This window comes from Orcinus orca, chromosome 3 (genome assembly GCF_937001465.1).
Source record: "Orcinus orca chromosome 3, mOrcOrc1.1, whole genome shotgun sequence".
NCBI lineage: Eukaryota > Metazoa > Chordata > Mammalia > Artiodactyla > Delphinidae > Orcinus > Orcinus orca.
The window spans coordinates 59,093,372-59,116,610 of record NC_064561.1 but is presented as its reverse complement, the minus strand read 5'-3'; the positions used below and the strand labels follow the sequence as shown (position 1 = coordinate 59,116,610).

The following is a 23,239-nucleotide window of genomic DNA, read 5'->3' as shown; positions in this document are numbered from 1 at the left end:
CTGCAGCCTCTGTGCTCTCCCACGTGCCCCTCCAGAAGTCACATGTATACGCGGCACAAGCAAAGCTGTGCACATAAAAAACACACAGAGCATGTGCACACGGTACCCCGAACTCACCTGAACACACGTGCATGTGCGGGCACAGACAAGCCACAGATCCGACACGTGTTGTGTACTTACTGTGCCAGGTGCCGTTCTGAGCACTTGACATAGATCTACTCACTTGTTCCTCAGACAACACTATGAGGTAGATACAAGGATCATCCCATTTTAGATGGGGAAACTGAGGCAGAGAGAGCTTATGGCAGTTGCCTAGGAACACAGAGCAGAGATTGAGCCAAGGCGGACTGCTCTGCCACCATTACTCTGTTTACTGGGTTTGGCTGGGCTGAGGCCAGCGGGGACTGATGGAAACAGACCGGACTGAGATCTATCCAGCCCAGAATGACAGGACTTGGTGATCTGATGTAGGGGGGCTGGAGAGAGAGGTATCCTGAGCCCCACCCCTATGTCTGGCTTAGAGTACTAGCGGGCAGGAGTGCGTGTGTGCTGGGGGCAAAATACCATCTTCTGAGATGAGAATGTGGCGGAGGAGAGGGTTTGGGAGCTGGCACTGATCTAGTTTAGAATTTGGAGGGGCTGCGTATCTGAGTGGACAGAGGGACACTCAGTCTGGAGGTGGGGAACAGGCTGGGCAGAAATAGCAGTGAAATGGGGGTGGGAGGAAGCCCTGCTTCAGGGAGAAGCGGGTGCTTGAGGCCAGCAGTCTTGGGCCAGGGATGCTCTGAATAAACAAGATGCCAGAGAGAGGAGGAGGCCCGGCCGTGGGGTCAGAGTCTTGGAATGTCAGAGCTCCGAGGCCCTCAGGAACCAGCTATCAGATCCAGCCCCCTTACCGTGCCCCACTGTACAGATGGGGAAACTGAGGCTTGGAAAAGGACAGGGATAGGTCTCAGTGTTTTGACCTAGGCAATCCTGGGCTCAGTTGACCAATGGGGCACTGAAGCACACCTGACTGGGCAGCCCCTGCCTCCAGCCCCGGCTCAGATGTGAGGCTGGTGGCTCAGGGCCTAGGGTTCAAACCACAGCTGCTGCTACCTCCCTCCCCACAGGATACTGACCCCCCTTGCCACACACAGACCTTTATATCACCTTCCCTGCATTGTCCCAGCCTGGCGGGGATTGGAAACAGACTCAGAGGAGGTGACTTGCTAAGTTGCTGGCAGAAGGGGGGACACAGACTCCGGTCTCCTGCCTGGTGGTCTAGTCCTCTCTCCTCCACACCACAGACACTTCACAGCTCCTGACACAAACTTTGGGGACAGATCCCTGGCTGAGAGTAAGGGATGTGGGTTCTAGCTCAGCCCTGTCACCCTGGTCCTGCCCCTCTCTGAGCCTCAGTCTCCCCATCTGTACACAGGGTGGGCAGGGCTGTCCTAGGAACACTTCTGGGGCTGACATGGTGTGACTCTCAGGACCCTGCTCTGGAAGAAGCTGTGCTGAATTAGAATGCTGGGGTGGGGGTAGGGTGCGGGGGAGGGGCCCTAGCCAGGATGTCATGACTCAGCTCGAGGAAGGCAGCCAGCCCCAGTCCTGGGCGTGTGCGTAGGGGCAAGAGGCATCTGGAGCTGGAGACTGAGTCTTCCCGCCAGCGGTTGGGAAAGTACAAGAGTGATGGCAGAGAGTGTGGCCCACGTGGGCTTACCCCAAGTGGGCTGAGTTTTAGGTAGACTCTTGCAACACAGGTAGGGGAACCCCATCCTGGGAGCCAGGGAGGAGAGCCGTTTCCGTTGGGTTGGGAAATAGTTACGGGCTGCGGATAGAAAGCTGGGAAGGGGCTGAGGCTATGCGGCTCTCACCTGCCCCTCTCGATCCGATGCCCCTTCTGCCGCTAAAGGTTCAGCACTCCACCCTACACACTGAATCTCCCCACAGACCTCAGGATCACATAGAGGTCAGAGAGGGTGTGCAACCTGCCTCAAATCACACAGGGATGCAGCTTGATCACCCAGGCCCAACTCTCTGCCATGCTGCTTCTAGACCCAGAGGACCTTCCTGCTTTCCAGGTACCTATGAGGTCTCCCAAACAAAGCAGCAGAAGTCAGCTAAGCTGGGGCCTGGCATGGGATCCAGCTGTTCTGGAAGTCCAGGTGAGTGGAAGGACAGTGCTAGTTCCATGGACCGTCAATCTGATGCCCCTACCCCTGCCCCCTCCAGCAGAAACTTGGTGGCCTCTGCCTGCCCCATTGTACCAACCCCTCCCCTATCACCTCCAGTCTGTCCCCCCCTGCCTGTTCTCACACCCTAACCAGAGGAACATTTCTGAAATCCCCATCTGACCATGTCCTTCCCCGACACTTCCATGGCACTCCATCCGCCCTCAGTAAAGGCCAGCTTCTTAGCCCAGCCTTTAAGACCCTTCAAGCCCTGGCCCTGCTGACAGACAGCTCATCATGACAGAGGGGGGAGGATGCTGTCCTCCCAGCTCCCCAGGGGCCCAAGTGAGGCTTCCATGCTCTTGTCACTCACTCTATGCTCCTGTCCCCAAGGAGGCCTCCCCAGGGACACAATGGAAAGAAATGACCTATTTTCTGGAAGTTCAAAATAAGACGAAACATCTGTCTGGATCGGAGTCAGGCTGATAAAGAACGGGCTGATCCCCCCAGTCCGAGCCCCTGCTCCTGCACACCCCCTCACCCGCACTTGGGGGTAGGGGGAGCAGGCCAAGCTCCTTGGAACAGTTCATGGGAAAGCGCTCAGTGTGTGCCTCACGGCCGCTGGGGGCCCAGGGGAGGGGGCCTAGGTCCCCACACGGGCTGGGAAGCGGCCCTGAGAAGGAGGTCAGGGAGGGAGGGAGGCCCACTGCACACGGCTGTCCACCCGCCTGCCGAGCAAGCACTGCTTGCCTCCTCCGGCGCCTCGCGGGCCTCTCTGTTCATCCCCATGGCCACTCCCCGGCCCATAGGGCCTGGCTCTGCCCAGGCCCAGTGATCCCTGGACTAGAGTCCTCTGGAGCCCAGCTAGGCCCCAGTGGCCCCTTCAAAAAGGAACAAGGACTTAGAAGGCCTTGAAAATAACAACGAGAAGAAGAACTACCTATGATTTAGTTCTCATCACCCAAAGCCTGGGCTAAGGCCTGAATGTGAATGATCTCAGAACAGTCCATGACATCAGGGTTGCTTCTGCATTTTACACACGAGGAAAGCAAGGCACAGAGAGGTCAGACCGTTTGCCCAACGATTTCACCAGTCCTGGAGCTGGTGCTCGACCCTGGGCAGACTGACAGCACACAGGCTCAACACTCATATGACAGCCTCTCTCAGGCAGGAGGCAAAGATGTCAAGCTTGTGTCTGGCACACAGTACGAGCTCAATATACAATTCACCAGGTTTATTCTTTCACCCTCTGTTTTCCAACCTCTCCTTCAGTCTCCTTCAGCCAGGTGAACCTGGCAGGATAAGCGGGGAGGAAGTCACACCATCTTTCACAGAACCCTATAATCTTAGGGCTGGGAGGGGCTGTAAGTACTCCCAATTCACATCTCCCCCACCCTTTCTGCAAACAAAGGGGTTGTCCAGCCTCCAACTGCACACCTCCCATGATAGGGATCTCACTACCTCACCTGCAGCCCATTCCATTCTCGGACAGCCCAGGATCCTCAGAGGTCAGACCATTTGAAAATTTTTATTCCATTGAGCACAATCTGTCTCATCGTATCCTCTACCCATTGGTCCTGCTTCCATTCACCAATGCCAATGCCCTCCACCCTGCAACAAGGATGTTTTTCTTCCCATTCGTTTTTCTGATGCTCCCCAATCTGAAAACAAACAAAAGCCCTTACTAATGCAGAGCTAGGCACTCTGCGAAATGAGATGACCTGGGGATTTTGTTTTATCCTCACAACAATCCTGTGAGGAGGATACAATCAGTATTCCCATTTCACAGAGGGGGAGACTAAGTCTCAGAGAGGTACGGCAACTTGCCCAAGGTCACACAGCCCATAAGTAATAAGCCAATGATAAGCTGGGATGCAAACTCAGGCCCTTCTGACTCCAAACCTGTATTCTTCACTGCTCTGCTAGACTGCCTAGCTTCTGCCCAGAAACAGGTCTGAACACAGAGAAACACTCCCACATGGGTTCACCCTAATGGGGTCCACACTGAATCCAGGCTCTCAGGGATGAGGGATCCTCAGAGGTTACAGTCGTGTCCCTCCCTCACTGAGGGGCAGAGTGAGCAAGGGATCTACCGCAGCTCACCCAGGAATTTGGAAGTCAAGTAAGGGTAGAACTCAGAACCTTTCTGCGACGTCACTGCAGAGTCTGAGGGTCAGCATCTAGGCTGAGGAGAGGAGTCTCTGCTGAGGACAGCCTGGGGCTGGCAGAGGCAGTGCCCAAGCAGGTCTCTGGTCTACCATGAGGCCTGTCCCAGACGCCTCCGATAAAGAGCATCCCAGTAGTCAGGCTAGCTGCGTGGTCAGCTCTGCCACAGGCCTGCTGCGCTCAGGGTCCAGGCCTGCCCCTGCTGAAGCTCCAGCACCCCTTCCACTGTTCACAGAGGGCCTGGGGGCCTCTGCAGCTGCAGAGTTCCAGGCCTCCCCCATCCCTCGGCTGCCCTCCCTGAAACCCGCCCCCCGCAGCCAACCCCCAGTCTCATCTCCAGCCGGTGCCATGGCAACGGGGAGCGTCAGGCCCTGGCAGCCAGAGGAGCCCCTGAGAGGGGTCCCAGGCTGAGGCTGGGGAGGGGGGGGGCGCAGCAGGCGCAGACAAGCAAACCTTCTGTTCCCCTGGCTGCTGCCAGCCCGAGATCAGCCCTGGGCCGGGGTGGGGGCCACACATAAAATGGTTCTCAGAGCCAAGTGGGCAGGGGGCAGGCCTCGGCCATTCAGACGGACCCACCAGCACGCAGCCTTCCCCCAGCAGCCCAGAGCCGGCACATCGGGCAGGGCAGCTAGCTAAGGAGAACCTGCGTCTAATTGCTGCCAGTTACGGAGCATTGAGATTCCCCTCAGAGCCCTCCTGGGCAGCAGAGCCAGAGGGGAGAAAACGCCCACGTTTCACTCCCCCTGGCTTTCCCAGCATCTGTTCTTTCACCCCTTCCTCCAGTCGCTCACCCCGAGTCTCCCACTTAACTGTTACTCAGCCTCCCTGTGCCTCGGGTTTCCCATCTGTAAGTCAGGGCTCGTCATCGAGTTGTCAAGGCCTTTGAATGAGTTAATACAAGGAAAATACTCAAAGCAGGGCCTGGCACACAGCCCTCGGCCAAGTCAGTGGCCACGTGACTGTTCTTCATTCACTCACGGGAGAATAAGTCACTCACTCATTCACTCACTCGCTGGCCTTGAGACCCTGCTAGGCTAAGCTTGTCAGCAAAGGATGCATGTGGGAAATGGGGTGATGGGAAAGCCAGGAAGGGTAGCTGCAGTTCTTATTGGTATTGTCAGCAGGCTCAGCTTGGGTAGGGTCGGGTCTCCTCCTGGCGCACTCAAGGATTTAAAGGCCAGCCCAGGACCAGAACCCAAGTCTAATGACTCCCAGTCCACTGTCTGCCAACCAGCTCTTTCTTCTACCTTTGTCTTGGCCACTTAGTTTGATTTTTCACAAATGAGGAAACCCATCTAACGATTTGGGGGATGTCTTCAGGTTCCTCGTATGGGACTAGGCATACAGTAGGTGCTCGATAGATGCTTACCCAGCATGAGAGATCAAATGGCTGTGTAGAGTCAGCTCTTCCGGTCCTCAGCTGCCCCCTAAAAACTCAGCACTCCCTGGGCTGGGAAACTGGGATAGGCAGGCGATGGTGACCCTTGCCCTCCAGGAAGGTGATGGGACGGGCTGGTGAGGGGGCAGCACAGACACATGGGACCCTGATGCCAGCAGGCTGTGCCTGACGCCTCCCGGGGCAGTGAAAACACATGGAGGGGCTCAGCCAGGGGCCGCAGTCCCAGCTAGAAGCCACTTAATCCAGGTCAAAGTCCCAGTTCTACTACCTCATAAACATGTGACCTCTCTGAGTTTAACTTCCCTGAGTCGCAATTTTCTGGAAAACAGCAAAAGAGATATCCTTTTCCATTGCTGTGAGGGTTAGAGATGATGAAGAAAGGCTCCTGAGGCATAACAGGCGCTCAGTAAATGGTAATTATTATGATTATAGGACGATTTCAAGGGGGGAGAGGGTGGCCTTGAGTTGGGTTCTGTGGTGGACGATGCCAGGGAAGGGTATTCCACAGAAGCTCTGCGTGAGCAGTTAGGGAAGGGGGAGATCACGAGGCATCCGGGTGGTGGCAGAGAGAGATCTGTTAGGCTAGAAACTGGGGCTCTTCAGCAAAGAGGCAGGGGATGGGCAGAGAAGAAGGGCAGAGGCCACTCTGGGAAAAGTTTGGGGTGCTGAGTAAGGACTTGGGCTCTGCCCTGGAGGCACTGGGAAGCCAACTTGTCAGGGTATTGACAGTGAGAGTAGGGGGCTAGCTGCTGGTTGGGCAGCAACAATGGTGCAAGTCCAAGCCCTTATGGGGATAGGGGGCCTCCACAAAGGAGAGTGACGGGAATAGGTTGGCATTTTGTGGGAGGCCGTGGATTAGAATGGGGACAGTGGAGGCAGTGAGACCAGTCTCAGGGATGAAGCCATCTCAAACCCAGCCTGAACTCCCTGGCAGGACCAGCTACATAATTTGCAGGGCCAAGTGCAAAATATAAATGCAGGGACCCTTGTTAAAAAACTATTCAGCATTTCAAGGCAATGCTAGGCCCTTCTAAGCGTGGAGCCCGCTGTGACTGCACATGCTGGACGCTCATGACGTCACCCCTGCTCCCTGGACTAGAGGGGAGGCCAACTGTCTGTCCATCCATCATCCATCCATGCAGGCATCCACCAACCTGTTTATCCATCTCTCCCCTACGCTTATTTATCACTCTTTCATTATCCATTCAGCAGAAAGGCCCCAGCCTGGGGGCTGATAAGGACACAAATACAGTTAAGACAGGAGTAGCCCACGGTCCACTGAGTCACACCTGAGCCTTTACCTTTAGGGCTTCAGTGACAGGTTTGTAAATCTGAGCCCTGCCCTCTGCGGCTGACTCTGGAACTTCCCCCCCCACCATCCATGACCACGTAGGCTCAGCCTCAGGAGTGGAGAAGCTAGAAGAGGACGTGTCACAGCTCTTATGATTCCACTTCCCAGGACAGAAGGTAACCAGGGCAGCAACATGTGAAATACCCGCACAAAGGCTAGCAGGAGCTCTCAGGGGCTAAGAACGGAGCTGGATGGAGCCTCTGGGGTCACTGAGCTGTCCCCTTGCCCCCCATCCCGTCACTTTATGTAAAAGGAAATTATGGCCAGAATGGAGAAGTGATGTAACCAAAGGCTCCGTGGTCCACAAGACTACCCAGAGGGTTTCCCATCCCTCGTCGGGATGGTGTTGCCCCTTTTCAGCCAAAAGTCTGTCCTGTGGCCTCACCCTGGGGAGAGCTGGAGCCTAAGCCCTGAACCACAGAGGTGGATGGTGAAGATTCAGCACATGCGCTGGCACAGAGGAAAGTCCAGACCTGCAGGCCGGGTCCTGGGCTCAGTGCTATCACTGACAACCTGTAGGACCTGAGGCACGTCCCTCCTCTTCTCTGGACCTCAGTTTCCCGTGCATATAGTAAGGAAGTTGAACACAGTGATTCCCATAATCCTCTTCACTTCTGACCTTCAGGAACCATCTGACCGGCCTGGCCCTGCTGCCCCTACCTCCCAAGCGACAACCCTTTCCATCACAGGGCAGAGGAGCTGGTACCTCTGGCAGATGAAAGGTTCTGGACACCTGAGACATTAAATAGCTCTGATCTGAAGCGAGGAGAAGAGAGGGTACTAATGCAGTTAAAGCAATACACTTTGATTTTCAACCTCCTGCACTAGGCTGGGCTGGGGCGTCCCAGAAAGCATCTGGGAAAGGCGGATCCTGGGGTCACGGCCTGGGGGGTTCAGGAAGCTCTTTTGCCTGAGGGTTCTGGGCCTGAAGTCTTGGGAGGGGCTTCTACACTGGAAGCAACAGTGTGTGAATTCCACACTCCTCCCATTAGAGGTGGGTCTCTGCATCCATTCCCTTGCCTCTGGAGCCCATCATTCATTCATCTACCATGCGCCAAAGCCTTGCTTCCTTTTGAAATCAGAGCCTATGAAGTCTGAAAATCAGCAAAGGGTCACAGCATCCACACATACCCCCTCATAGGCAGTCCTCCTGACCCTCCTTCCTCAGGATCCCAGGAAAATAGGGCTGTGGGCACTGGGAAAACACGACCTCAGAGCTCCCCAAGAAACTGAGTGCATTAACAGGCCGCTCTGACTGTCAGAAGGTCCCTCCTCCTTGTTACAGGGCACCGTTTTCCATTAGAGGTCATCGATCCTGACCACTTTCTGTAATGTGTAGAAAAAGGGTAAGAAAAAACCCTTTCACTGTGAAGTTAAATATGCATGATCCCTGAGCACACAACAGAGCTTGTGCAACTGCCCATCTGGGCTGGTGTGGCTTGGAATCCTGGAATTGTTTTAGGGCTGGAAGGAGCTCAGAGATCATCTTGTTCAAACTCCTTGTTTTACTGATGGGAAAACTGAGACCCAGAGAGGGACTGACTCACCCACAGTCGCACAGGATGGGTTCCTGGGTCTGATGACCACCTCTGGAGCTCTGAGGGGCACCACAGCTGAGATCCAGAACCCACCCAGCCTCTCAATCACGGACTCTGGAGTCAAAAACACCCGGTTTAAATCCTGGCTCTATCGCATCCTGGCTGTGGGACTTTGGGCAACTGACTTAACCTCTTAACCTCTCTGGGCATTTCTTCATCTGTAAAATGGAGAGTTTATATCCACTCCTCGAGGTGGTTTGCGCTGATTAAATTAGTTCAGCAAATATGAAGCACTCACTGAATGCCAGGCCTGTTCCAGGCGCTAAGGCATACCGCAGTGGACTTGACGGTAATGGATGGAAAGCACAATGAAAGTGCTCAGAGAGGGCTGGTCCCAGTTCTGCCATCCTGCACACGTGGCTTCCCAGTTGAGGCGTTACAAGCTCTGATGCTGGGGAGACATTGTGGAGGGTTGCGGGAGCTGTGGAAAACAGGGCAGGAAGATCTCCCCCTTCCAAGGGTCCACTGCCTGCGGGGTTCTGAACCACGTGCAAGAAATGGGGTGAGGGGGTACCTTTCAGGAATGTCTGGGGCCTCTCTCATTCCTTCCTCCCTCCTCACCACTCAGCAGCCTGTCCTGAGCAAAGCACCCAGAGTTCCCTCCAGAGTCCCCTCCTTCAACCTAGAAGGCAGCTGGTCTCAGAGCCAGATTGTGCCTGGAGGATAGAGTCGAGTCTTTAGCACACCCATGGTGCCCAGGTCCCTTCCCTTCTGTGGGCATAGCACTTCGTGAGGTGCAGACCAATTTCACAGCCAGGTCGTCCCGTGCAGGAGGCGGGGAGAGCAGCTGCTCTCTCTTAGCCTTTGGCATTAAGTCCAGCCCCAGGAGATGCAGGAACTGTGCTAAGCACCTTATCTGTATTATTACTATGTGGACCCTGCATCCCACCCTACTGCTCACAGAGGAGGGGCCTGACACCCAGAGAGGCAGAGCGCTAGCCCAGGGTCACACAGTCAGCCAGACCAAGGGGGGCTCATCAGATGACCAAACCTGGTGTTGTTTACCCACCGTGCCCACTGCCTTCCAGATGCGGACGCAGCAAGAAAGAGGACGTGGGGGCCTGAGGTTGGCCACACAGTGGATTTGAGTCGAGCCAGGACCAGTGCTGGGTCTCCTGACTCTGAATCCACGGTGCTTTCCGCTGCCCCACATCTGTGGGCAATTAGAAGTCTCATCTCTTCTTCCCACAGAGGAGGGAGGGCTGCCCGGTCACCACTGAAGGGAGGGGACTCACCAGATGGTCTCCTTCCTCACTCAGGACCAAGTCAGGGCCCGGGTGGACCTGGGAGCAGGTCAGGCCTGAAGCTAATCTTTCTGCTGGAGAAAGTGCTGGAGCCAGGAGCAGGCTCTGTGGGAGGATGGAGACTCTCCGCTCTGACCAGGGGGGCTCCCTGGGAGCAAGGGGGTTAAGTCTTTGGTTTCAGGTAGACCTCGGCCTAAATACCAACTCTACCAACTAACTGTGTGACCCTGGGAAAGTCACTTAGCTTCTCTGAGCCTTGTTTTTCTTGTCTTCAAAACAGGGGTAAGACAATAGCCAGGACATGGAAGCAACCTAAGTGTCCATCAACAGATGAATGGATAAAGAAGATGTGGCACATATATACAATGGAATATTACTCAGCCATAAAAAGAAACGAAATTGAGCTATTTGTAGTGAGGTGGATGGACCTAGAGTCCGTCATACAGAGTGAAGTAAGTCAGAAAGAAAAAACAAATACCGTATGCTAACACATGTATATGGACTTGAGGACACGAGAAGGGGAAAGGGTAAGCTTGGACGAAGTGAGAGAGTGGCATGGACATACATACACTACCAAATGTAAAATAGATAGCTAGTGGGAAGCAGCTGCATTGCACAGGGAGATCAGCTCTGTGCTTTGTGACCACCTAGAGGGGTGAGATAGGGAGGGTAGGAGGGAGACGCAGAGGGAGGGGATATGGGGATATATGTATACGTATAGCTGATTCACTTTGTTATACAGCAGAAACTAACACACCATTGTAAAGCAATTATACTCCAATAAAGATGTTAAAAAACAAAACAAAACAAAACAAAACAGGGGTAAGAATAATACCTATTCCAAAAAGCTGTTGTGGGGGATTATAAGGCGTACGAGGTTCCAGGCTCTGTGCCCAGCACAGGGTAAGCACTCCGTGATGGTGACCAACATGGTCTGCATGTCCCCAAGGGCTGTGGATTCAGGGCCCTGATGCTTGGAGGCAGGGGAGGACTGCCTGATTTCAGAAGATCTCGTTAGAGGCCTCTGTGCACTTTGGGATCACAGAGGCAGGGGCACTACCCCCCTTGACATATAGGAAAATGTCTGGGGGACGGACACACATAAGGTTCTGGAAAGGCACCTGAAGGAAGACAAGAGGCCTGGGTTCTGGGCTCACCCTTGGGAACACCAGGTCTTCAGTCAGTCCCTCCTCCCCTTCACAACCACATTTTCTCAGCCCCACTGGCCTCCTGGGAACACTGGGGCCAGAACACTAGATGGGGAAGCCTGGGGCCCAAACGATCTCTGATGTGTAAACAGAACACGAACAGAAAGAGAGGGTCAAGCAACAAGGCTCCAGGATGATGGGTGTAGTAAGCTCTTGGAAGACTAGAAGAACGTGGGAAGGCTGCCTGGAGGGGGTAGAATAGGGAGGGTCCTTGAAGGAAAAGGGAAAGTGGTAAGGAAGGGCATGCCCACTGGCAGGATCATGAAGATTCCTTCCGGGAATTCTGGGATCTGACCGTCAGGAACACAAAGCCCAAGTCTGGCGTGATGGGGCAGGGAGGCTACTATCTCCCTGAGCTCTGCCGCCTACTAGCAGAGCAGTGTGGTACAGTTTTGTGGCTGCTGTGAGCCTCAGTTTCCTCACTCGTAAATTGGGTATAAAATCAGTCCTTGCCCCTGGATTTGCTGGTGAGCGTTACATGAGATCATGCTTATAACACACTCCACATGGTCCTGGCATGCAGTAAGGGTCGATTGGTAGCAGCCACTATTAAGAGTTTGGGCTTTCTATAGGCACCTTCTACCAGGGAGACTCACAGAAGGAATCAGATTCATATTTAAGAAGGAGGGAGACAGTGAGGAGGCCTGAGCAGCTGCCTGGGACCAGAGGAAAGGGCCCAGCAGCCAACCCCCTTCTTCACAGAGGGGCCCCCAGATCTGACTCCTAGATCCCAAACCCCCGGCCCAGGCTGCACGACTGTGACTGTTAGGAAGGGCCTGCCCTGGCCCCCTCGCCTTCGCACTTTCCCAGCCGCTGGGGGTTTGGAAGGACATCTTAGGAATCTGGAAAATTTGCAAATCCATTTAAATCCTGAGAGGTTGCCTGGCGGCCGACTGGCTTAGAGCCAGACAGATTCTTAGGGACAAGGCTTGGGCCCAGGGACAGAGGCAGTGGATCTGAGGTCCCCGTTCCCTGCTAGGTCCTCTTGCCATGTACCCTGCTGGCCATCTCTCAATTCCCCTCTCACACCCCTCCCAGCTCTCCCCGCCACCCCCCCACAGGCGGTGCTTTGCTTTGGAGGACACCCCCGCCCCCCCGCTTGGCACCCAGAAACCTCTGAGATTTGTTTGATGCGGGCAGGGGGCACCGACCCCAGAAGCAGCCTGAGCAGGAGAGAGCTGGCTCCTCCAGCCCTGATGTCGCCAACAGCCTCCTGGCCTCCTCCCATCTGGTTTGGTTAAAAATATTTTCCATTTTTTGACCTACCCAAGAAGGCGCAGTCTGGGACAAGGGGACAGGACAAGGGGCTGGGGTTCCCTCCTCTTCCCAGCACTTACCTTGCTGCTGATGCCTTCTGAAGTGTGGGCAAGGTCCCAGGCTCTGGGCTGTCACCCCCTCCAGGAAGACCTCCTCACTGCCTACCCTCTCCTGTTATCAGAAAGACTTTGCTGGACCTGAAATTGGGCAGCAGCAGGGTAGGAGGGCAGTGAGGACCTTTGCAGGCTCCCAGAGCCTCAGGAGAATGGCGGGAGTGAGGGGCTACGGGGGTGAGGAGTGGCCTCACTCCCAAAGCATCCCTCTGGAGGAGCAGGGCTGCCAGGAGGGGCCGCCCTGGATCTGTCTGTCTGTATCGTTCGGCACAGGCAGCTGCCGGGTGCCGCTGGTCAGAGGGGCCCGGGCGCTCTCCTAGTCCCTCCTTCTCTCCGGCTCCAGACTGGGCGGGCAGGGACTGCGGGCTGCTGGCAGCCCCAGGAGCTCACACCACCGTGGGCTTCCCTGCCCCCCCTACTTTGGGGGAAAGGCTGCAGGGCGGCCTCTGATTGGCTCAGCTGGGAGAAGGGGGCTGGGGGCGGGGAGGGTGGACGCGTGCGTCTGTTTTCAATTTTAGTTCCCCCTCCCTCTTTCTTTTCCCCCAAGTTTCTTGTTTTTCTTCCTCTTTTCCCTCTGCTTGCTCCCTCCCGTAGCCTGCTCACTCAGGATGTGAGGAGATGTTTAGAAATTCCGCAGCCCACGCCAGCCAGCCTCTGAGTCACTTTTATTAAAGAGTGGCCTGGCCCCACTCACCTGATGCCTGTCTCGGGTGGCAGACTCCCCTTGCCGTGGCACCTGGGGCTGGGTCCCTTCTCTGTGCCTTAGCTTTCCCATCTGTAAAAGGAGCTCCGATAACCTATCCGGTTGATTCCATCGACATTCATTCCTTAAACAAGCTTGTTGAGCACCTACTACGTGCCAGACGCTGTGCTGGGTGTTGGGATGCAGTAGTAAGTTACAGTCCCTGACCTCAGGGTACCTAGGCTAGTGGGAGAGACAGTGCCCAGGGAGGGCAGGGGGGCTGAGAGTGCATTCAGAGGGGCACTCGCAGAGGCTTAAGGGAATCAGAAAGGGCTTCTGAGAAAAGGTGACTTGGAAGAGAGAGAAAGCCCTTCTGAGGTTATCAGTCACTTCTCATAAGAAGAAATCAAGGTCCAGGGGTGAATTAGCACAGAGAGAGAAAGAGACATGCCCAAAGTCATCCAGCAAACTTCAGATTTCCAGACATCTTCCTCCATCATCTCAAAATCCCTGGACTACCAAGAAAGAATTATTTCCTCACTGTATAGACAAGGAACCGAAGCCCAGAGGAGTGAGATGAGCTTCGCAAACTCACACAGCTATGGCAGAGCTAAAGCAGAACGAGGCCTCATGAGTCACATGGTGGAACAGATACAGGTGATCTGACCCCAGCGGAAGACCCACACTGCAGTGTCAACCGGCCCTCCTGTCCCACCTTCTTCTTGGGTTATCCCTTCCCCATCTCTCATTCATTTTCGAGTGCCTGTTGCGTTCCGTTTCCATCCTCTGCACTAAGGTCTGCCAAGGTTCCTCTGGGAGCCCCTGGGCTTCTCACCCCCTCACTTCTTCAACCGTCATTTCCTCGGATCAGAACGTGTCTCTAGTCACAGACTCCTGACCAAGGGCATCATTTTAAAAGGACATAGAGTTGGGTTGTGTTACCCTGCCGCCATTACTGTACACATGGGGAATCGGAGTCCCAGAGAGGGGAAGAAAAGTGTTCCAGGTCACACAGGTAGAGCCTGACTCTGCCCAGAGCTCCTTCCATCCTGCCCTCTGTCTACACCCTTTTCCTCCTGGGCCTCACCCCAGGTTCCTGTTCATGGGTGGAAAGAGGTTGGGATTTCATGCCAACCACGGTAACCTATCTTGCACTCATTTCTCGGTCTTGTCCCAGTGGGGACTGCCCAGCGGAGCATCTGGCTGGACCACACAGAGGGAGAAGGGTTCTCAGATGAGCTCCAGGCAATGTGCTGGGGGCCGTGAGAGCCTCCCAAGAGAGGGGGCCTGGTCCAGCTTGGTGGCAATGGAGTCACAGGGGAATACGGGGGACTCCAAAGACCACAGGGTCAGGCCTTCCTGCCCAAAGATTCCATTAGTCTTTACAACTTCCCTCCAGGCATTTGCCTTGGCCATTCACCTCTAAAGCCTTGGCCCAACTTCTCGGACCAGGTCAGTGGGGGAGAACAAGGAGGCATTTCAACTCCCAGTACCCAAAATAGATAGTCTGGGAGTCAGGAGACCCAGCTGTGCACTTCTTGTGTGGCCTTGGGTAGTTACCATGGCCTAGCTGAGCCTCAGTTTCCCCATCTGTTCATAACACGGGTGGACTCTCTGTGCTGGAGGGCCCTTGGGATGCTTTGTCTGCAAGTGTCTTAGAGTTGGACTCTAGCTAGGGAGAGGAGGCTGGTGGACCCCAGGGCAAGGGGACAGCTGGGGGCCAGAGATGCAGCACAGAGGGGAGGGGGCGGCCGCTGGTGGCTCCCCTGGGAAGCTGGCGGCTGCCGGTTTCCGGCCAGCCCAGGCATCCGGTTGGCCCATCTGGAATCACTTAGCCCCTACCACCATTAACCCTTGGCAGGCACCAGGACTGTTATGCCTCCTCATAGCTGAGATGGGGTTGGGGGATGCAGAACCCCATGGAACACCACAGGGCACTCACTGAGGGCTGGACAGTTGAGGAAGAAGGGTCATGATTGACAGGGCAGGCTCTGGAGCCGGAGACAGAGCTGGTTTCAAATCCCGGCTTCTGCAGTTCCAAGCTACATGATCTCGGGCAAGGCACTTAAACTTCTCAGCCTCGGTTTCCTCCTCTGAAAAATGAAGATAATTCAAGGAATGACTCGAAAGACTGCTGTGATTTGTAATGCACGCCTCAAGGGCTAAGTACAGTGCCTGAAGTGTTCTTGAAATAGTGTGTCTCCCTCATTCCAGCTGCAGCCCACCACTGTGTACCCCTAGGCTGAGCTCTCCGCTTGCTGGGCCTCAGTTTCCCCCGTGTACTCTGAAGGAGTGGGCAGTGGGCAGTGCAGTGCCGTCACGCCGGGGTGGTCAGCGTGGCCCCCAGCCCCACTGGAGACAGGATGAGCCACGAGCAGCCTCCCACCTGCCCAGATGCTGGGAGCCTGGTCCAGCCTCCGACAATCCTGTCTTGGGAGAGGCTAGGTTGAGAGTGGGTGGGTGGAGCGTGGAGCGTGGGGAGCACTGCCTGAGGTGAAGTGGAATGGGGTACAGAGGGAGAGAGGAGCCGCAGGCCTTGGGGTTCAGCACGTCCCCTCCCCACTGCACAGTGTCATGCTCGGGGATTAAGAACCTGGGCTCTGATATGGGTAGTTCCAATCCAACTCTGCCACTTCCTAGCTGTGTGACCCTAGACGAATTACATGATCTGAGCTCAAAGAGCCTCAGTGTTTTGAGCTGTAAAAGGGGGCTGTTGAGAGGCCTGAATAACACCTGCACCGAAGGTGTTTTGTTCCAGGACTAGGGCAGAGTGAGAAAGCTCCACAGGAGGTGCCTGATTCTCAGGTGTCGCTGGGAGCTGCTGCCGCAGAAGTCCACCATCAGGGGTGGAGGGAAGCTGGTCCCACCGCTGCTTGTACAGTCAGGACGCCTGAGGCCCAGTGATGGAAAGTGACTGTGATATGAGACCAGGACGGACACCCAGGTTCCGGTCTAGACTCTCAGGCCCATGTTCTTCTCTGAAGGAGGGAACTGGGCTGAACTGAACCCCCTCCTCAGCCCCCCAACCCACGCTGCTTAGAGCCGGAAGCCAGAGCTCTCCGTGGGGTGGGGGAGGGGGCCCGGAAAGGGCGCCTGAGTGGGAGAATTCCCAGTAGGCCAGCTCAGTGCTCACTCAGGCAGCACCAGCAGCCACCACATCTGGCTCTCCCACGCTCCCGGCGCCGCCCCCCCGCAGGCTCCCCCGGCCTGGGGTGAGGATGCAGCACACATGTTGCAGGCATTGGCACAGTCATCTTGGATGTCAGGGCCTGAGGAGTCCTAAGAGCGACAGGCATGGAAACTGAGGCCCAGAGAGCAGAGAGGACTCGCCTGAGGTTAGCAGAGACAGAAGGGGCCTGGAATGCAGGACTCCTGACCCCCAGCACCGTGTCTTTCCTCCCTGCACACCCTGAGCTGGTAGGTCCCTGTACCTACAGGTGGGGGAGTGAAAAGAGGCACACAGTGGAAACTGCCCCTTCCCCTCCTGGACACTCAGCACAGTGGCTGGCTGGTGGGGCAGAGGGACCGGTGGCGGCTTCAGGCCACACTCCCAACCTAGATTCCTAGAACCGCTTATGCTGGCCCAGGCTGTCACCACCAAGGCCTAACAAGGGCTTCAAGACCCTGCCCGCCTCAGCCTCTCCCCAGCCTCCAGCTGGCATTGGTCTCACTGCCCCAGGGAACAAGAGTGTGTCCTTCTGGTGCACAGATGGCTCAAGGATCATCAGAACCCCAGGGCCCTCAGAGGCCACATATCTCCCCCTCACTGGCTAAACTGGGCCTCAGAGAAGGCCAGAACCCTCTTGAGGGCACACAGCGGGTCTGGAATGGGGCCCCTGACTCCCAGGCCCTTCTGTTTCTCCCACCGCTTATCCATGCAATTCAAGTTAACTGAACACCTGCCATGTGCCCTGCCCTCATAGAGCTCATAAGCAAACACCAAGGAAACCACAAATTAATATAAAAATTGTGACAAATGTGATAAAAGAGTCAGAATAACAGGCTGGGTAGGTGGGGTTCTTGTTTAGGTAGATTAAGGCTCCTCTGGGGAAGACATATTTCAACTGAGATCTGAGGTTAAGAGGCCACCTACAATGCAGGGGCAGGAACAGTGTTCTGGACAGGAGGAACAGCATGCGCAAAAGCTTGGAGGCCGGAAAGAGCCTGGTGTGTTTGAACAGGAAGGAAAGAATGGTTGAGGCACAGAGAGGAGACGTGGTGGGGAATAGGCTGCAGAGGCAGTAAGGGGCCTTGTGGGCCCGACAGGAGTCTGGCTTTTGTCCTGAGGGTCAGGAGGGGCCAGTGTGGGATTTTAAACAGGGCACCGATGAGATCATGGTGGTACGCTGTGGAGGACTGGCTAACAGGGGCAAGAGGCGAGGCAAGGCAGGGGGCTAGTAGGGAGGCTACGGTAGTCGACTGTGGGCTGACCGCCCCCACCCTGACTCTCTCCATCCCAGAGGCTGCGGGAACGCGTTCAACTGGGAGTTGGGATTTCTGGGCCATGCTTGACCACTGACTCACAGTGTGACCTTCCTGTCCCGGCCTCTGTATCTCCTCTGGACAATGGGTCAGACACAGTGCTCCTTCAGATGTGCACATTCTGCCCCTGGGTCTCTGGCTCTAACGTCCTTTCCGCTCCCTAAGTGGCTGTGTACTGAGGGACTGCCCCCCGCAGGCCACGCCTCTGTTTCTTCACTGGGAGGGGGAGGGGAATCAGCACATCTTGCGTCAAGATTGAGACTAGGCAGCCAGTGAGCCTTCCAGTAGTACCTCAAAGGGACAGCAGGTGGCGCCCCAGCCTCTGAAGGGGGCAGGAGGAGGAGAGGACCGTAATGGGAGGGGAGAGGGGAGGGGGGAGGGGCTCCCAGCAGCTCCAGCACTCACCCGTGAGCCTCACAGCTGCCCCTTGAAGGTGGGCAGAGATCACCCATCCTCACTTCCACCTCAGGAACAGCTCAGAGAGGGAGAGTTCCTTGCCCAAGGTCACAGAGTGAGGTCGAAGCCTGGCTGGGAATGGGGGGGCAGTCTAGGTAAGCCTAATGCTGGCCGTGGTGCCCACCAGCTTCTCTTAAGCAAATCACTTCCAACAGGAAGCTAAGCCCAGAGCCTCTTTCTTTCAGGGCCATAAACCTGATTTAAAAACCAAGTTATCACCAAGATCTTTATGAGGCCATCGTCTCTGAGCCCCACCCCAGAAGGCCCTGGTTGGGTGTGTGAGAGCAGCCCAGAGGGAGGACTTCCAGAGGGAAGAGGGGCCCACCCGGGGAGCCAGAGGGAAGGAGGGCTCCAATAAACGGCCGCTCCCAGAGATAAGGGGCTGTCAGAGAGGAAGAGGCTGCAACACAGTCAAGGAAGGGCTTCTCCACCCACACTTGGTCACAGCGCCACAGCTGGACGGCTGTCCAAAGCAACAAGTCCCCAGTGGGCACCTGGGGACACTGAGGCCCAGGGAGGCAAGGACTCAAGGTCACATGGCGAGTCAGAGGCCAAGGTGGGGGAAGACCTGCGATTTCAGACGCCTAGCTTGAAATTTTTAAACAAGGTTACAGTGTCCTCAGAGGTGTCACATGAGGGGTAGTTCAGGTCTCTGACTGAGGGGTCCATCTAAAGGTGAGGGTGAGGGGGGAGCTGAGGCTCTTTTGCCTGAGGAAGCTAAAGGACGAAGAGGAATCAGGTATTTGTTTAAGAAAAACCCTGGGGTGAGGGGAGAGGCACATCCAGGCTCACTATCCTTCCAGGTGGCTCAGCTGGAGAGGAAAGAAAAACTTCCATACAGGCCACTCACCGGCTGTGTGGCCTCAGGCAGGTAACTTCACTTCTCTGAGCTCTAGCAGCTTCACCTGCAAAACAGGGATAACAATGACCCGACCTCACCTAGCTGAGGATGAAATGAGATTAACACATGCAAACAACTTGGCATGATGCCTGGCACTTAGTAAATGCTCAATAAATAATGGTGCTCTTGTTATTATTTCAGCACAGGTAAAAGGGCAAACCCTGCAATCTCAGAGAGATGCAGTGAAAGGGCGCCGAGCTGGACATCAGAAGACCTGGGTCTGATTCCAGTACAGAACTGACCTGCTGTGGGAACTTGGAAAAAAATCCTTTCTTTCTTGAGGCTTCTGGCCCTCAGTTTCCCTACCTGTAAAATGAGTGGGTTGACTCTCTAAGGGTCTTGTATGATCAGGATGCTACGAAATGTATGATAGCCTTGCACTCCTACACTACATGGACCAGGGGTGCCGTTTGGAGGATCAGCAGGGCTGGCTGAGGACCCCTTGGGCGCTCTGGCTGGGCAGCGAGAAAGGCCAGTGGGGTCAGGACACCTAGCTTCTGTGCCCAGCTCTGTGCCTCTGTGACCTTGGCCAGGCACCTAGACCTCTCTGTGCTTCCTGCTTCCTTTCCTCATCCAGCAAATGGGGCCAGTTTGTCCCACCTTTCCCAGTACCCAAGGCTCAGGAAAGAGCAGGCCCAAGGTGGGGTGGGGGTGGGTGGAGGCCGGCCCCAGGAGGTGTCTGTGGAGCGGCAGGCGCCTCCTGCCTCCACCCTGGGAGAGGACAGCACTGAGGGTACCACGGAGCAGCTGGGATGGGCCCCCAGGCCTTAGGCCTCCCTAACTCTGCTCTCTCCCTGGCTAGGGAAAGAGTCCCTGCTTTGCCTGGAAAGTCCCCCATCCCTCAGCCACCACCCAAGCTCTGGACACTGTCTTCATCACTCCTGGACCCCTGCCCAGCTTCCTTGCAGCTTTCAGGCTTCCCACCTCTCCTCTGGCTCATCCTCCACACACCAGCCACAGCCCCCTTCCCACCACGCAAAACCCTTGATAACAACCTCCCATACCCCTCATCAGGTCTGTCCTGCCAGGCCTTGCTCTGTCTCTCTCCACACTCCTCTCCTGCCCCCGTCTTGTGCGCCCCCCATCACTAAACTCCAAATTGGTCTTTCAGTTCTGGAGGACCACGTGTCCCCTCCAGCCTCAACCCCTCTGTTCACACTGTCCCTCTGCCCACAGTGTCCCTCCCTGCTCCCCAGGGCCTTGATTCATATGTCACTTCCTCTTGCAAGACGTCCATGTCTCCTCCCTTTGGGAAAACTCTCCGGATTCCCGGCCCTCACCGAGATGTAATTTTGCCCCTATTTGTGATCATTTGATTCGTACCTGCTTCTCCCCCTTCCCCTTCTGTAAGCACCCCAAGTGCAGAGCCTCGCTCAGTACCTGACACAGGGTCAGCACAAAGGAGGAATGTTAATACACGTTTGTCAAACATATGAACACATGAACAAATGAATTCCTATACCTAGTCCCAAACTTTAAGCCTTCCATCTAGGTCTGATGTAGCATATTCTTGGAATCAGGGGGCACCTAGAGGGCCCCAACTTTCTCACTCCCTGGGATAGGCATCCTTTCAGCAGCATCCCTGACTGGGGACCTCCAGCAGTCACCTGCATACCTTCTGTGATGGTGAGCTCACTCTCTCTTTCACGACCGCCCTCTAGAGAGCACTTCACTATGGGTGGGTTGGAATCCATTTCTGTGCCTGCAGCTTTCTCTCTCAGGTCTTAGGTCTGCCCTGTCCCCTGCCCCAAACTCAGACCTTCAAGTCACTCTCCAGGTCCTTTCTTCCTCCATTCTGAGCAGTCCTGGTTACATCAACTCAGAGAGTAGAGCCCAGTTCTCTTGGGTCTCTCCTCCCTTCTCTGTATACTTCCCAGTTTCTCACTGACCCCTTGAAAAATTGGGTCCTGGGCAGAGCCCAGCACTCCAGAGGACTTGCTGAGCAAACTTTCACCAACACATCCACTTCCTGACCTTCCCTGCTAAGGCAGTCATGAGCTCATTCACGTCAGCCACAACCCAGGCAGCCCTCTTTCCCTCCTCCCATGAACAACCTTCATTTTGCTGCATAAACTCGGATATAACCCCTTTCCTTTCGGGGTCTTACTGCTTCCATCTGTGCAATGAAAAGAGTTCCTCCAAGCAGGAAGGGGCACCCTGGGCAAAATGTCCCTCACTCTGCTATAGTAGCTGTCAGAGCTGCAGAAGAACAAGATTCTGACCAAGACCAGCTTCATGGGTGAGTCAGCTGTGCAGTCACACAGGGCCCAGTGTTTAGAAGGGCCCCATGCTTGGTTGAATGCTCTACCGGTTGCCATCTTGAAATTTATAATAATTTTTGAAGGGATCTCACGTTGTCATTTTGCATTTGGCCCTGTAAATTGTGTCCTGATCCTGACACATCTGTCTAGCCCTGAGATGATGCTGACCTGCCCTAGCCAAGGTGGTGACCCAAGGGACGGACAGCTTAAATAGATAAGACCCTGATTCTGCCCAACTTCTGGGGGCCACATGTCCCTGAACATTTAGGGGGCTCCCAGGAAACGCTGGAGGATCAAATCCCATAGGGGGCTTCTGTGCAGCTCCTTGGCCCTGAACCTCCTGTGGGGAGGGAACGCATCTCCCACAGGCCTTCTGATCCAAAGCCCTGTCCTTCATGAATCCTTCCCCAAATCCCTCTACTATGCTCGCCACTCCCGGTTCACTGATGGTCTCTCAACTATTTAACACCCCCCAACCCCAGTAGCTGTGAAATGTTTGGCAGTCTTTAATTGGGCAAGGTGCGGGGAGATGCATGATACATTTAAAATACAAGAGCGCCCCAACGATAATAGATAGATCAGGGCTTTCGGATAAGCCAGCTATTAAAAAGACATCTTTGAATCAAATGAAACACTTTGAATATGAACTGGGTATTAGATAATACCCAGGACTTTGTGTTAATTTTTTTGGAATTTTATTTATTTTTTTATAGAACAGTTTCTTATTAGTTATCTGTTTTATACCTATTAGTGTATACATGTCAATCCCAATCTTCCAATTCATCACACCAACACCAACACCACTTTCCCCCCTTGGTGTCCATACATCTGTTCTCTACTTCCGTGTCTCTATTTCTGCCCTGCAAACCGGTTCATCTGTACCATTTTTCTAGGTTCCACATATATGCGTTAATATACGATATTTGCTTTTCTCTTTCTGACTTAACTTCACTCCATATGACAGTCTCTAGATCCAGGAATCTGTGTTAATTTTGTTAGGTGTGATAATGGCATATTATGTAAGAAAATGTCCATGTGTTTTAGAGATGCATGCTGAAGTAAGTAGGGGTAAAATGACATGATGTTTGAAATTTCTTTTTAAATACTTTAGCAAAAAAAAAGGGAAGCGAGTCAGTTAAATAAGTGGCAAAATCTTGATAACGGTTGAAACTGGTGATGGGTATATAGTGATTCACTCTACAATTCTACTTTTGTGTATGTTTGAAACATCTCATTAAAATAAAGGTGGGAGTGAGGGCGCGGGTAGGGGGGTTGCCAAGAGAATTGTGAGAAGTTCGCTAGAATGTCTCTAAAAGAATGTCGCTATGCCACCTCTCTAAGAACTTTCTCTAGAGAGCCAACTCAGGTGAACTCCCCAATTGTTTGCAGACTCGTGTATGTGCATATGTGCATTTTCCCCCCGGGGAAAAAACATCCACAGCTTTCATGAGACACTCAGAGGGGTCGTGACCCCTCCTCTCCCCCCTGCCCCCGCAAAAGATTAAGGACCCGCTACCTTAAAGACGGGAACCCGGTTTGAAGTCAGCGTTTCCTCCTCTTCACCTCCAACTGGTCCCTGCGGACTGCGCCACAGGCCCGGTGTGGCTGCGTGACGCTGGCCTGGCGCCCCTGAACCCCACGGATCCCTTCTCTCCACCTGTAAAAGGGGGTTGCGGGGCGGTCGAGGTGTTCGGGCGGTTAGGCTGGGGCCTCGCAGGAGACTCCCACACCTAGCGATGCCTCGATGCTCGCTCAGGATGCGCCCTCCGCGCCCCCCACCCCCCTTGGCCCCGGCGTCCACCTCCCGCTTGGGGCGGCAATTTGTCTCCTTTTGAACCCCCCGCCCCCGACGGGTTTCCCCCTTTGATTCGCGGCCTGGAGTCTCCCCCCGCTTTGAAATGCAAACCCGCCTCGGCTGGGGCCGTGGCGGCCCGGAGCTATAAAAGGCCTGGGTGGGGCGGCGGC

The 23,239-nt window shown here is 54.9% G+C and overlaps 1 protein-coding gene across 2 annotated transcripts in view; it reads right to left on the bottom strand.

Annotated features, from left to right (window-relative positions):
* PDGFRB (platelet derived growth factor receptor beta) overlaps positions 1-12,865 on the bottom strand; it is a 38,458-nt gene extending 25,593 nt beyond the window's left edge. For both annotated transcript variants that reach the window (XM_004280357.3, XM_033406765.2), the window contains exon 1: positions 12,460-12,865. The gene's annotated coding sequence lies outside the window, so the exon portion shown is untranslated. The remainder of the gene's footprint in view (positions 1-12,459) is intronic.
* Between the last annotated feature and the right edge of the window lie 10,374 nt (positions 12,866-23,239).